The following is a 12,109-nucleotide window of genomic DNA, read 5'->3' on the forward strand; positions in this document are numbered from 1 at the left end:
TAGCAGACATTTCAATAAATCACCATGGCCTGTCGTATTGCCAAGGGTCTGTTGTGGACGTGTGGATCCAAGATCAACATAAAGATTCAAGAAGAGGATGAGCCTTTGTAGATGAATTAATACGTGTCGTCTTGCCAAGGGTTCTTATAGGATTATGATCGATTTTCATTGTTTTACAATACTTCCTCCTTCGTATAATGTTGATGACCGTCTCTACCATTGAAGACTTCCCTTTAGAAAGAAACCTTTGTCTAAGATTGGGTACTGCAGACTGCAACAAGCGAACAACGAATCTGATTCTAGTTCCTGATTAAGACCAATTTTCCCTTCTTCGGACATTAATCCATTTCAGGACAAGCGAACAATGGACATTGATATGGTCCCTGTGTAAGGAGTCTGCAAATTGGACAGACTGGTGATTTCTGCATCTACATTTCTCCATCAAATGCACAGAAGTGTCCACATTTGACACCGTCTTCATGAAGTGGTACAGGTGTAAATGAATGGTGAGGATGGTTGACAGAATGCTTGATGAAGATGTGAAGGAATGGTGAAGAGAGATCGCAGAAGGAAGCAGAGAAAGAACTTGGGGGGCACGAGAAGAGAAACATAATTCTATTGTTGTATATTTCACGTAACTGTAACTTGCTACAATTGCCCCTTAATATAGGCATTTTTAATGGAAATGACTAACACGTGTATTCTGTTATTAAAACGGTGCGCAAAACAGAAAGCGTTTCTAATGCATGTAAGTAAAACGGTGCGAATTGGCTATAACAGAAATTCCAATCGCTGTAACCGATTTTCCCTCCTTTTATTTCAGTCACGCTGGTTCTTCCTGCAACAAATCCCCGCCCTTAAAAAACCACCTTGTCCTCAAGGTTGAAGGTTGGGAACCTTATCCGGACTTCATCTATAAACTCCCATGTTGCTTCTGCGGGTGAGAGACCCTTCCAATGGATTAAAACCTATGTAGCTGCTTGTGTTCCCCTCTTGATCATCCTTCGGTTTATGATTACTTGGGGTTGTAATATAGGCTCGTTGGGGCTGTCAGGCAAACTGTGGTGAACCATTCTATTACCCCTGGTTCTTTCAAGAGAGAGACATGAAAAACGGGGTGGATAGTGGATGAAGATGGGAGGTTAAGTTGGTATGCCACTTCTCCAATCTTTTTAATGACAGTATAGGGACCATAGTATTTGGCGGCTAATTTATGGTGTGGGTGAAGTATGGATTTCTGTTTGTAAGGTTGTAATTTCAAATAGACAGAATCACCTATATCCAAGACCCTATCACTTCTCTTTTTGTTAGCCATTTGTTTCATGTGATTCTGTGCTTTAATGAGGTTGGCCTTCACTGTTTGCAGCAATTGTTCCCTAGTGGTGAGGTAATGATCTACTGCTTCTAAGGGTGAGTCTTTTGGGAAGTATGGGATGTGTATGGGTGGATTAAAACCGTATAATATGTTGTACGGTGTAGTCTTTGTGGCTGTATGAAAGTTTGTATTATACCACCATTCACATAAAGCTAACCATTTGCACCATTGAGAAGGATTGTCGTCGGTCATGCACCTGAGGTAGCCTTCAATGCATCTGTTGACGACTTCAGTCTGGCCATCAGATTGAGGGTGGTAGGCAATGGAGTAATGAAGATTGACTCCTTGCAAGTTGAATAATTCAGTCCAAAATTTACTAAGGAAAATGGAATCTCAGTCACTTACTATGGTTGCTGGCATCCCATGTAGTTTGTAGACTGATTCTATGAAAGTTTTGGCTACTGTGGTGGCTGAGTATGGGTATGAAAGGGCCATAAAATGGGCATACTTGCTGAACCGGTCTACCACAACAAATATAACCTCCTTGCCTTCTGATTTCGGAAGGTTAGTTATGAAGTCCATACTGATATCGGTGAAAGGTGCAGCTGGTACTGGTAGGGGTTGCAATAATCTAGGGATGGCTATGTTCTCTGTTTTGCAGCGTTGACAGGTGGGGCATTCTCTAACGTATTGCCTAACCTGTTTCTGTTGTTTCTTCCAATATAGTAGGCCAGCAATCCTTGCTGTAGTGACTGTAGAACTTGAATAGCCCTACGGGGGTATCATGATACATAGAGATGAGTTGCTGCTGGAGAATTGTATTGTGTCCCACCACCAGTTTCCCCTTTCTGAAGAGGCAGTTGTTGCTCCATTTATAATGAGGGTGTGTGGCCGGATCCCTTATGATATCCTGGATGAGAGCTTGAAACTTGTGATCTTCTTGCCAAGACTGCTTGATACTTTCCAGTATTGGAGCTTCTAGTGTTGACAATGTGAGAGCATGGAGTTCATTGCTGCTTATTCTGGAAAGAGCATCAGCAGCAATATTCTCCTTTCCACTACGAAATTCGATTTCATAATCAAATCCCAATAGTTTTGTGAGCCATAAATGTTGAGAAGGGAAAGATAATTTTTGATCTAGTAAATACTTTAAACTAACATGATCAGTTCTGATTTTGAAGGACCTGCCCCACAAGTATTGCTTCCATTTGTGCACTGCCATTAGGATAGCTAGCATTTCCCTCTCATAAGTAGATAACGACTGTTGTCTTGGTCCCAATGCCTTGCTGATGAATGCAATTGGATGACCTTCCTGCATGAGTACTGCTCCAATACCAGCCCCTAAGGCGTCAGTTTCCACAATAAAAAGTTTGCTTAAATCGGGTAGTGCTAGGACTGGAGGGCTCATCATTTCCTTCTTTAGAGCTTCAAAGGCCACCGTTGCCTCTTGATCCCACCCCACTGCATCCTTCTTTAGCAGTCTAGTTAAGGGGCGACAGATAATACCATAGCCTTTAATAAACTTGTGATAGTACCCCGTGAGTCCCAAGAATCCCCTGAGTTGTTTAATGTTCTGAGGTAATGGCCAGTTCTTGATGGCCTGTAGCTTCTCTGGGTCGGTTGCTACGCCAGCCTTAGAGATAATATGGCCTAGGTACTCCACCCTATCATCACAAAAAACACACTTGCTTTCTTTGGCCACCAACTTGTTCGACAGAAGCAGCTCAAAAACAGTTTGCAGATGAGCTTGATGTTGTTTGTAGGAGTGACTGTAAATCAAGATATCATCAAAAAACACAAGAACACACTTTCTCAAATAAGTGTGAAACACCTCATTCATTAGGCTTTGAAAGGTGGCCGGAGCATTAGTAAGACCGAAAGGCATCACCAAGAACTCATAGTGGCCATTGTGTGTTCTGAAGGCTGTTTTGTGGATGTCTCCTGCTTGCATTCGAATCTGATGGTAGCCCGAACGTAGATCAATCTTGGAAAAAACTGATACTCCTGTCAACTCTTCCAGTAGCTCTTCAATCAAAGGAATGAGAAATTTGTTTTTGATAGTCAGTCTGTTAAGAGCCCTGTAGTCGATACACAATCGCCAGGAGAGATCCTTTTTCTTAACCAATACCACTGGTGAGGCAAAGGGGCTGTGGCTTGGCTGGACTGTTCCTGCTTCCAACATTTCAGATATTAGACCTTCCATCATATCCTTTTGTAAGCTTGAATACCTGTAAGGACGAAGGTTGACAGGTTGAGCTCCTTCCTTTAAGGGAATGGTGTGGTCATGAGGCCTGTTGGGAGGTAAACCAGTCATAGGAATGAAAACATCCTGATAAAGTTGAAGTAGTTGTTGTAGTGTTGTCTCTTCCTCTTTGTTGAGATTTTTTGCAGTAGTTGATGTTGCCTTGTCAGGTGTGTCTTGGACCATCCTCAAGCTGCAGAGATTGAGACCTGCAATGCTAGTCTTGTTGCTCAACAGACCACCCATTTGACCGTATTGAATTGATTGTAGTTTCACTGGTGCCTCGCCCCTTAAGGTGGTATGTTGCCCATGCTATTCAAAACTCATCCACATGTTTTTGTAGTTGCACGCAATATCTCCCAAAGTGGCTAACCACTGGACTCCTAGGACCATGTCACAAGCCTCCAATTCCATGACAAATATGTCTGCCTCACAATGTATCCCTTGCATCTTTCATTTGAACTTTCTGCAAATAAAAGAGCATAGCATTTTTCCCCCATTTGCAGCCTTGACAATCACTGGTTTGATGGGGCTTAGAATACACTGAAGTTTGTTAGCAACCCAAGTATTCATGAAATTATGAGTGCTCCCCGAGTCGATCAATATGAAGATTGGTAGCTTGTCAACCTTACCTGTTACTTTAAGGGTGTAGCATCCTGGGATTCCTTCTAACGCATTCATGGAAATGTGGGGGTCTGTGTCTACCTGTTCTCCTGATTCCTGGCCAGCTTCAACCCCATCATCTGTATCGCCCTCATCATCACCCACTAAGCATATGGAGTAAAGTTTGCGTGTTCTGCATTTATGTCCTGGTGTGAATTTGTCATCGCACCAAAAGCACAAGCCCTTCGCCCTTCTTTCTTCCATTTCAGTGCTCCTAACAGTACAAGTAGGCCTTTTCATTGGTTGGATTCCATTAGGTGTTTGAGGGGTGGGTAGTAACCCTGGTAGATTAGTGTGTTGAGGGTTTGCTTCACTGAATTTATGAGGTTTGTAGGAAGAATGTTGTTGATTGGAAACCTGATTGCTGCCAAAAGGTGAAGTTGTTTGTTTGCCTGGCTGTTTGTGTGCACTTTTATAGAGATTTGTGTTTTCTTGTGAACGGGACAGATTATATGCTTGATTAAGGGATTTGGGTTCAAACATTTTAACCAAGTTCTTAATTTCTGTCTCAAGACCACCAAGGAAGAAAATTAATGCATACCTCTCATCAATCTCAGCTCTATTCCACAGGATATCGAAATTCCTGATGTAAGTCTCCAAATCACCATCTTGCTTCAGATCCTTCAGCTCTTCCAAGGGTTCTTTATGGCCACCAAACCTGCCACATAAACCTTGTACATATTCCTTCCATGTTATTAGCTGGCCACCCTTGCTTCTCATGAAATTCTGGTGCCAATATAAGGTCGTACCCTTCAAGTAGTAGGAGGCCAGTTTCAGCTTCTCTGCTTCAGGAACTTCTTCCATTTCAAAAAACTGATTACACTTGTACAACCATTTATGTACATCTTCCCCTTCAAAGGATGGAAAATCTCTTCTGGGTTTATGGAACTTGTAAGTTCCACCTTGTTGCCAATCATTCTTGTATAACACGCCCTCTTGGTTGCTGCGGTGATACTCCTGGTTGGAGCTGGTTTCTCCTGTAGGCAACTATAGTTTCTGTAGTAAGGTGTTCTGCTGAAGTGAAATACCTGCAATGAGTTCTTCCAATCTCAATAGGCGAGTATCGCTAGACAGCTGCTACTGTCCTTGTTGTTCTAGCAGTCTTGCCATCTTGTCATTCCATATACCTTGCTCCTTGTTAGCTGTTGTTATTGTTCCTTCCAGTTTCTTAATATCTTGAGACCTAGTTTCATGTGTCATGGTGCAGGTCCGCAGATAACTGCTCTGATACCACTTGGTGCAGGTGTAAATGAATGGTGAGGATGGTTGACAGAATGCTTGATGAAGATGTGAAGGAATGGTGAAGAGAGATCGCAGAAGGAAGTAGAGAAAGAACTTGGGGGGCACGAGAAGAGAAACAGAATTCTATTGTTGTATATTTCACGTAACTGTAACTTGTTACAATTGCCCCTTAATATAGGTATTTTTAATGGAAATGACTAACACGTGTATTCTGTTATTAAAACGGTGCGCAAAACAGAAACGTTTCTAATGCATGTAAGTAAAACGGTGCGAATTGGCTATAACAGAAATTCCAATCGTTGTAACCGATTTTCCCTCCTTTTATTTCAGTCACGTTGGTTCTTCCTGCAACATGAAGCATGTGCGTCTCCCTTCATGATTTGAAATCACAAGTGCACAGAACAATCGTCTACTTCTCTAAAAAAATTTTAAAAAAGTTATTTATAATTTTTTTTTTAAATAATTTAATATACTAATATTGAAAATAATTTTAAAAAATAAAAATATATATTATTTTGAAGTGTTTTTTAATAAAAAAAAATATAGTTTGAATAGTAACTGTCATCACAGCATTCCTTGAATGTGAGGTGTTATTGACTAAATCAATGAATAGATAAGTATAACATGTGTAGTTTAAAATGAAAATAAAAAAATTGAAATTGAAATATTTTTTATTTTACGAGGAAAAATATGTCTTCTTTTATTTTTTAATGGATCTTTTATCACTTTCTGAATATATATTATTTTTCAGAAGTTAAATCCATCTAAGAGTTAAAAAAAACACGCCAGTAAATTTAGCTATGAAAAACATTTTTGGTTATTTTCTTCTTCTAACTAACTGGTTTGGATCTCGTGACCATATGCAACAATGCCAGCAGAGATGGTGTCCTTCCTCGAGAGAGAGGGGAGGGCAGGTGCACAACTTCATGAGGCTAGAAACCAGTGGCATGCAGATTCTGCCAGCAAAAAATGTCAATTTTATGAGCCTGGTCTGCTTCACACAGATTGCCCCTCTTTTATTTTCTTGGGGGACTTGCTCTACAAGTCTACACACACGGATTTTGTTCTTTCTCTGCATAAAACCCTTTACAAGTGGCGTCGTATAGAGGAGAAAGGTAAACTCCTTAGAAACTGAAGAACGATAGGGAGAATCTGCTGATACATTTCTTCTCTCTTCTTTGTCAAGGACTCTTTGAAAGTTGAAAATGTTAAGAAATGGCCACGATCAGCTCCTAAAGGTTGAGGTCTGTCTACACTAACAGCTTTCCCTCTACTTTTGACACACTTTGTAGTTCTCCTTCATGAGTTTACTTCTGCCTTTACTTGCCACTAAATTTGCTTCCTTTAACCTGGTTTTGTTTTCCTTTCTTCTTTCTTTACGGTGACAGACACATTATCTCAAAGTGCACATCAACTGTGAAGGGTGCAAGCAGAAAGTGAGAAAACTTCTTAACAAAATTGATGGTGAGAGTATTTTTAGTTTTGCCTTTTCACTTGTCATCAACATGTGTATTTAGTTCTAGTTTCTTTTCTGCTTTTATTGCAGTAAGTTTTATGATTACAGCAAATAACTTTACCAACAAATCTCTTGGAAAAAGGTAATGCTTATGTCCAATGATTCTTTCAATGTTTTGTGATCTTTTTCACAGTGTGTTTTAGCATGTGATTCTTTGAAGTAAAACCCGGTAACCATTATCTTATTCTGGCTTTGAGTAGAGATCTATGCTAAGATTCTCTCTTCTTCTGGGCACTAGAGTTTCTAACAGACTAAAGTATTTGGTCTTGTGTTCAGGTGTTTACTCAGTGAACATAAAGACAGAGCACCAGCTAGTTATAGTTTCCGGCCGGGTAGATTCTGCTACTTTAATCAAGAAACTGATCAAGTCTGGTAAACGTGCAGAGCTATGGTCTCTACGTACAAAGAACAAACGGAATCAAGAACAACTCAACGCAAACCAACTGCAATTTCTAGCCAATGACTTCAGTGACCCTCAAAACCAATTCCTGTATCCAGCATCCTTTGACAATGAGATTGGTAATACGAGGACCTGTGGAGATTTTTTAAACCAGAACGTAGAATTGAAAGCCATGAATGTGGGGAGAGGTCAGGATTTGATGGCAGCCACAAGAATGGGAAACTTTTACATGGATGACGATAATTTTGCTGGTAGTGGCAGATCAGGGGATGATTTTGCATACATGATGGGTAACGCAGATTATCGAGGCAGTGGTACTGGTTTTGCTGGATTAGGAGGCCATGAATTTAATGGGATACCAACTTATGAACAGACGTATCGACCATCCATGATTATGAGCAACAAGCAGCAAAGGTACCACTACAATCATCCAGCCACAGAGATGCATAATTATTTACATGCAAGAACAGCATACGGGCAACAATATGATGACAAATGACAATTTCATGTGCCAGCCTTACATGATAGATCATGCATCTTCAACATATCCTCCCTATACCGACTACCACCTTTTCCATGCAATGCCATATCCTTGCTACTAACCAGACAAGTACTTACTTGTCTAGCTGACCTACAGAAACATCCTGGGGACTTTTGAAAAGGTGGGGGCATAGAAGAGGTAGGGTTCATGTTATGATAAGAATCTATTTTAAATATGTAATGCTTTTATTAATATATGGTATGAGATTGCTTTCATCTTTTCTACTAAACCTTGTTCCCTTTAAAGAAATAATTTGCAGGTTTCCTGTCCTTTGTTACTGGCTGTCAACGGCTTCTCCTTGGTCCTTGTTGATCGGAGTTTCAATGTTTTTCCTTTTTCTTTGTATTGTTGGTTATATATGGAAGAAATTTGCAAAGATATAGGGCCAAAGGATTAATGGAGGTATTTGGAAGTATACTAGTGATTATTTTTTGTTTAGAAAAACATTAAAATAATATATTTTTTTATTTTTTAAAAATTATATTTTGATATAAATAACAATCTAAAAACATAAAAAAATAAATCTTAAATAAATAAAATATCATTTGTAATGGTTACACACCTGGAGTTTTAGAATATACTTCTTAGGTATCCAACATTAGTGCATCACTTCACCTTTCAAAAATCAGTACACCTGAAAAGGTACAAACCTGTGAACAGTTCTGCTTAGTTTATATTGAATGCAACTTGATACAAGTTTTTGATTGAAAATTTTTTTAGTTTGTGAAAAATTTATTGGAATGCTACGGTTGTACCCATGTTCCCCAGATGAAAAGCATCATTTAATGCCATCATTTTGAGCCTGAGAAGCCATTACATTATTCATCCAACCTCTCAGAAGATAAAGACTGTTTTGCTCACCCTAGATCTAAAAACTATCTAGCAGCTGATTTGCAACATGCAAACCTCCACCAATTTGGAGAGGGCCACCGCATAATGAAATGAGATGCCACTGGCTGCTGTTATTGTAATCTCGGCTGCATTTCCATTCCTTCTTTGCAGCTTAATGAAAAGGGCATCCATAAGAACTTATTTTCCAGACTACAAAGGTTATCTTGGTTTAATTCCGAAACAAAATCAGACAAATTTGGTTGGCAATGCCTTTTTCTATGGTAATCAATACCAGGCAAAGAACTGATTCCCAAACAAATTAAGCTAGAATGAACATCGGAAACGAGCTGTGATTTAGAAGCATGTATCAATGATTCTTTTTCATTCTCAAGAATATACATTAAATAAATGAGAAACCAAATAAAGGAGAGTTTCTCGTGACTTTTTAGAATTTTTTTTAATAAACTGGGAAATGGTACGTCAAGCTAAAAACACAAGAAAGCATCTAAAAACAAATAGGATAGGAGAACAGTAATGAAGCTCAAGGCAAATAAGAAATCATATAACCATGAATGGTTTAAGACATTTGTATAATTTTGCACTAACTTTCAGGACAAGGAAAGTATAGAGAGATCTAGACATAAGAAAAAGAGTTTCCAGATTCAAACATGTACAGGTAAGTTATCTCACTCTCACAGTTGAATAAAGGAAACTGCAACTTAACGCCTCTGTGCTTTTCTTCGTCTTGACTGTGCCCTCTGCCATTTCTTTCTTGGAACAAGTGTGCTCTTCGGTTTCAACTTTAACTCAGGTGAGAACTTGAAATTTGGATCTCTCATACGTGCTTGTATATCCTTGAAAAACTGCATATTCAATTTCTTAGGCCCTCCCTGACGAAGCTCCTAAAATATCATAATAGTTGTTATTCTTGGGAGGCGAACCCAGCTCCTCCGCCACCACTGGTTGCTCGACGACAGCAAAAATCCATTGTTATTTCTTTATTTTCTTGGTGACGTGGTTTGGGCTCTGTTTCAAAACAGAACATGCATGGCGGAGCAACGTTGAGGTCATCATATATTATAGAGACCGACAACTTTAACATGAATCTTCCACGAAGTCTCGGTTCTTGTACTCAGCAATTGGCTTAGTCGCGCCCTTGTTTACGACGAGAGAAAATGAGCACTCGAAGAACACGATGAGTTGAATCCAATCCCAAAACCTCTTGTCACCCACACTATCATAAACTAAAAGAAAACCTCTCATCCCTTGAATCTTGGTAATCCTGCTCTCAACACCATGGCCCCAAACCCAATAATTATATAAGCATAGTAGAATTAAAGGCATAGTTATCGAACCGGTCTGGATTGATTCAACTAAAAGACCGGGTATTGGGTTACACGGGTTAACCTGGATGAACCCTGATAAAGTTAAAAAAAAAATATTTGAAATTTTAATATTTCATGTTAAAAAATTAAAAAACAATCCGTATAGATATAAGCTAAAAGATTTTTTCAAAAGATTTTTTATCCCACGTTGAAAAAACATAACTTTTTTCTTGTAAGCATATATATATATATATATAGGCTTCAAATCTCATAATAAAAAAAATAAAACATTCTTCTAGTATTTATATAGTTAATTTTGATATAAATTAGTATTTAACTAAAAAAAAAGATTTTATCTAGAAAAAAAACACATTTTAAAAAAATCTCTAACAAATCACTCAAAGTATAGATTTAATAATTTTTTCCAACTCAATTACAAGTTCGAGTTTTAAATAAAACAAACCCGGTTAAAGCTCAGATAGCTATAGTCAAAGATGGAGGCTTCAGTTGCCACCCACCCAGCATCTTCCTTGCTTGGAAGAAGTAACTCTTTTGCTAAATGACGTTTTAAAAATACTTTTTAAAAAATTAAAAAAAAAATTAAAATTGATATATTTTTTATGTTTTTAATTATTTTGATGTGCTAATCTCAAAAATAATTTTTTAAAAATAAAAAAAATATTATTGACATATTTTTCTGAGTAAAAAACATTTTGAAAAGCAATCACAACCACACTCTCAAACACACTTGTAAAAACCAGGTAATTTAAATTTCCCAAGGACGTATTGTATTGTGTGGGCGAGTAGGATAAATAAGAGTATTCTGTCAAATAACCAATTCAACCCAAAAGCTTAAGCTATTAGGTGAGGCCCTAAGATATGATTTATATTATTCTCTAACACACCCCCTCAAGTGAAAGTCCTCTTTGGGCTTGAAACTTGCACAGATCCACATTACCTTGTGTTTAATTTTATCAAATAAATGGGGATGGTGGGATTCGAACTCGTGACCGCTTGGTCATTAAAGCTCGATACCATGTCAAAGAATCAATTCAACCTAAAAGCTTAAGCTGTTAAGTGATGCTCCAAGATATAATTTATATTATTCTACATGACTTAGAATGAAAAAGACAGAGACATTAAGCGGGAAATTTCTAACATATGAACAACTTAATCATCAATCCTGCCAAAAAATAACTCTATTCATGTGCCCTTTACCGATGCTATATAAACCTGTTACTACTTTGGAGATTGAGGAACAAATCAACACGTTTCCTTCTCTTCACAATTCTCATTCTCATCATTTTCAATCTATTAACTTTATATTCTTATCATGTAAAGAAAAATTAACCATTTAACACTTCAAAAACTAAGACTTCTTGGAAAATGCCCCGACATTGATATGACCATTAAAATATTTAACCCATGGACACTCAAGAAGCCACTTCCAAAATATCATAGTTGTTGTTATTCTTGGGAGGCGAATGAGACTATTATACTCTCAAGTGGCGTACTTTAGGATTCAAGAAAATTCAGAGTAAAACTATTAACTTCATCTTCTCGTAAATCAACCATTAAAGACTTCAAGAACTAAGACTTGTTGGAAGATTCATATTATTTATATTAACTTGTATTTATCTATGATATCAACATCGACCTTGTTATGTCATGCATGTAGAGTCCAAACTAAGTTGAATTCAAGAAATGTTGTCTAATTGAGTGGAGTGGGATACAATCTGGCTGATGGATCATTTCTACAATCAATAGACGTGCTTTAAAATTCAAGAAAATTCAAAGTAAAGCTATTAACTTCATCTTCTTATTAAAAATTAACTATTTAATACTTCAAAAACTAAGACTTCTTGGAACATACCCCGACATTGATATGTCATGCATGTGGAGTCCAAATCACGTCATATTCAGATAAGACTAGTAAAATAGAGAAACAATGACAGTAGTTGAGCAAGAACATCCTCATACTAATTAACCCATGGACACTCAAGAAGCCACTTCCAAAATATCCTAGTTGTTGTT

Source organism: Populus alba, chromosome 4, assembly GCF_005239225.2.
Source record: "Populus alba chromosome 4, ASM523922v2, whole genome shotgun sequence".
Lineage (NCBI taxonomy): Eukaryota > Viridiplantae > Streptophyta > Magnoliopsida > Malpighiales > Salicaceae > Populus > Populus alba.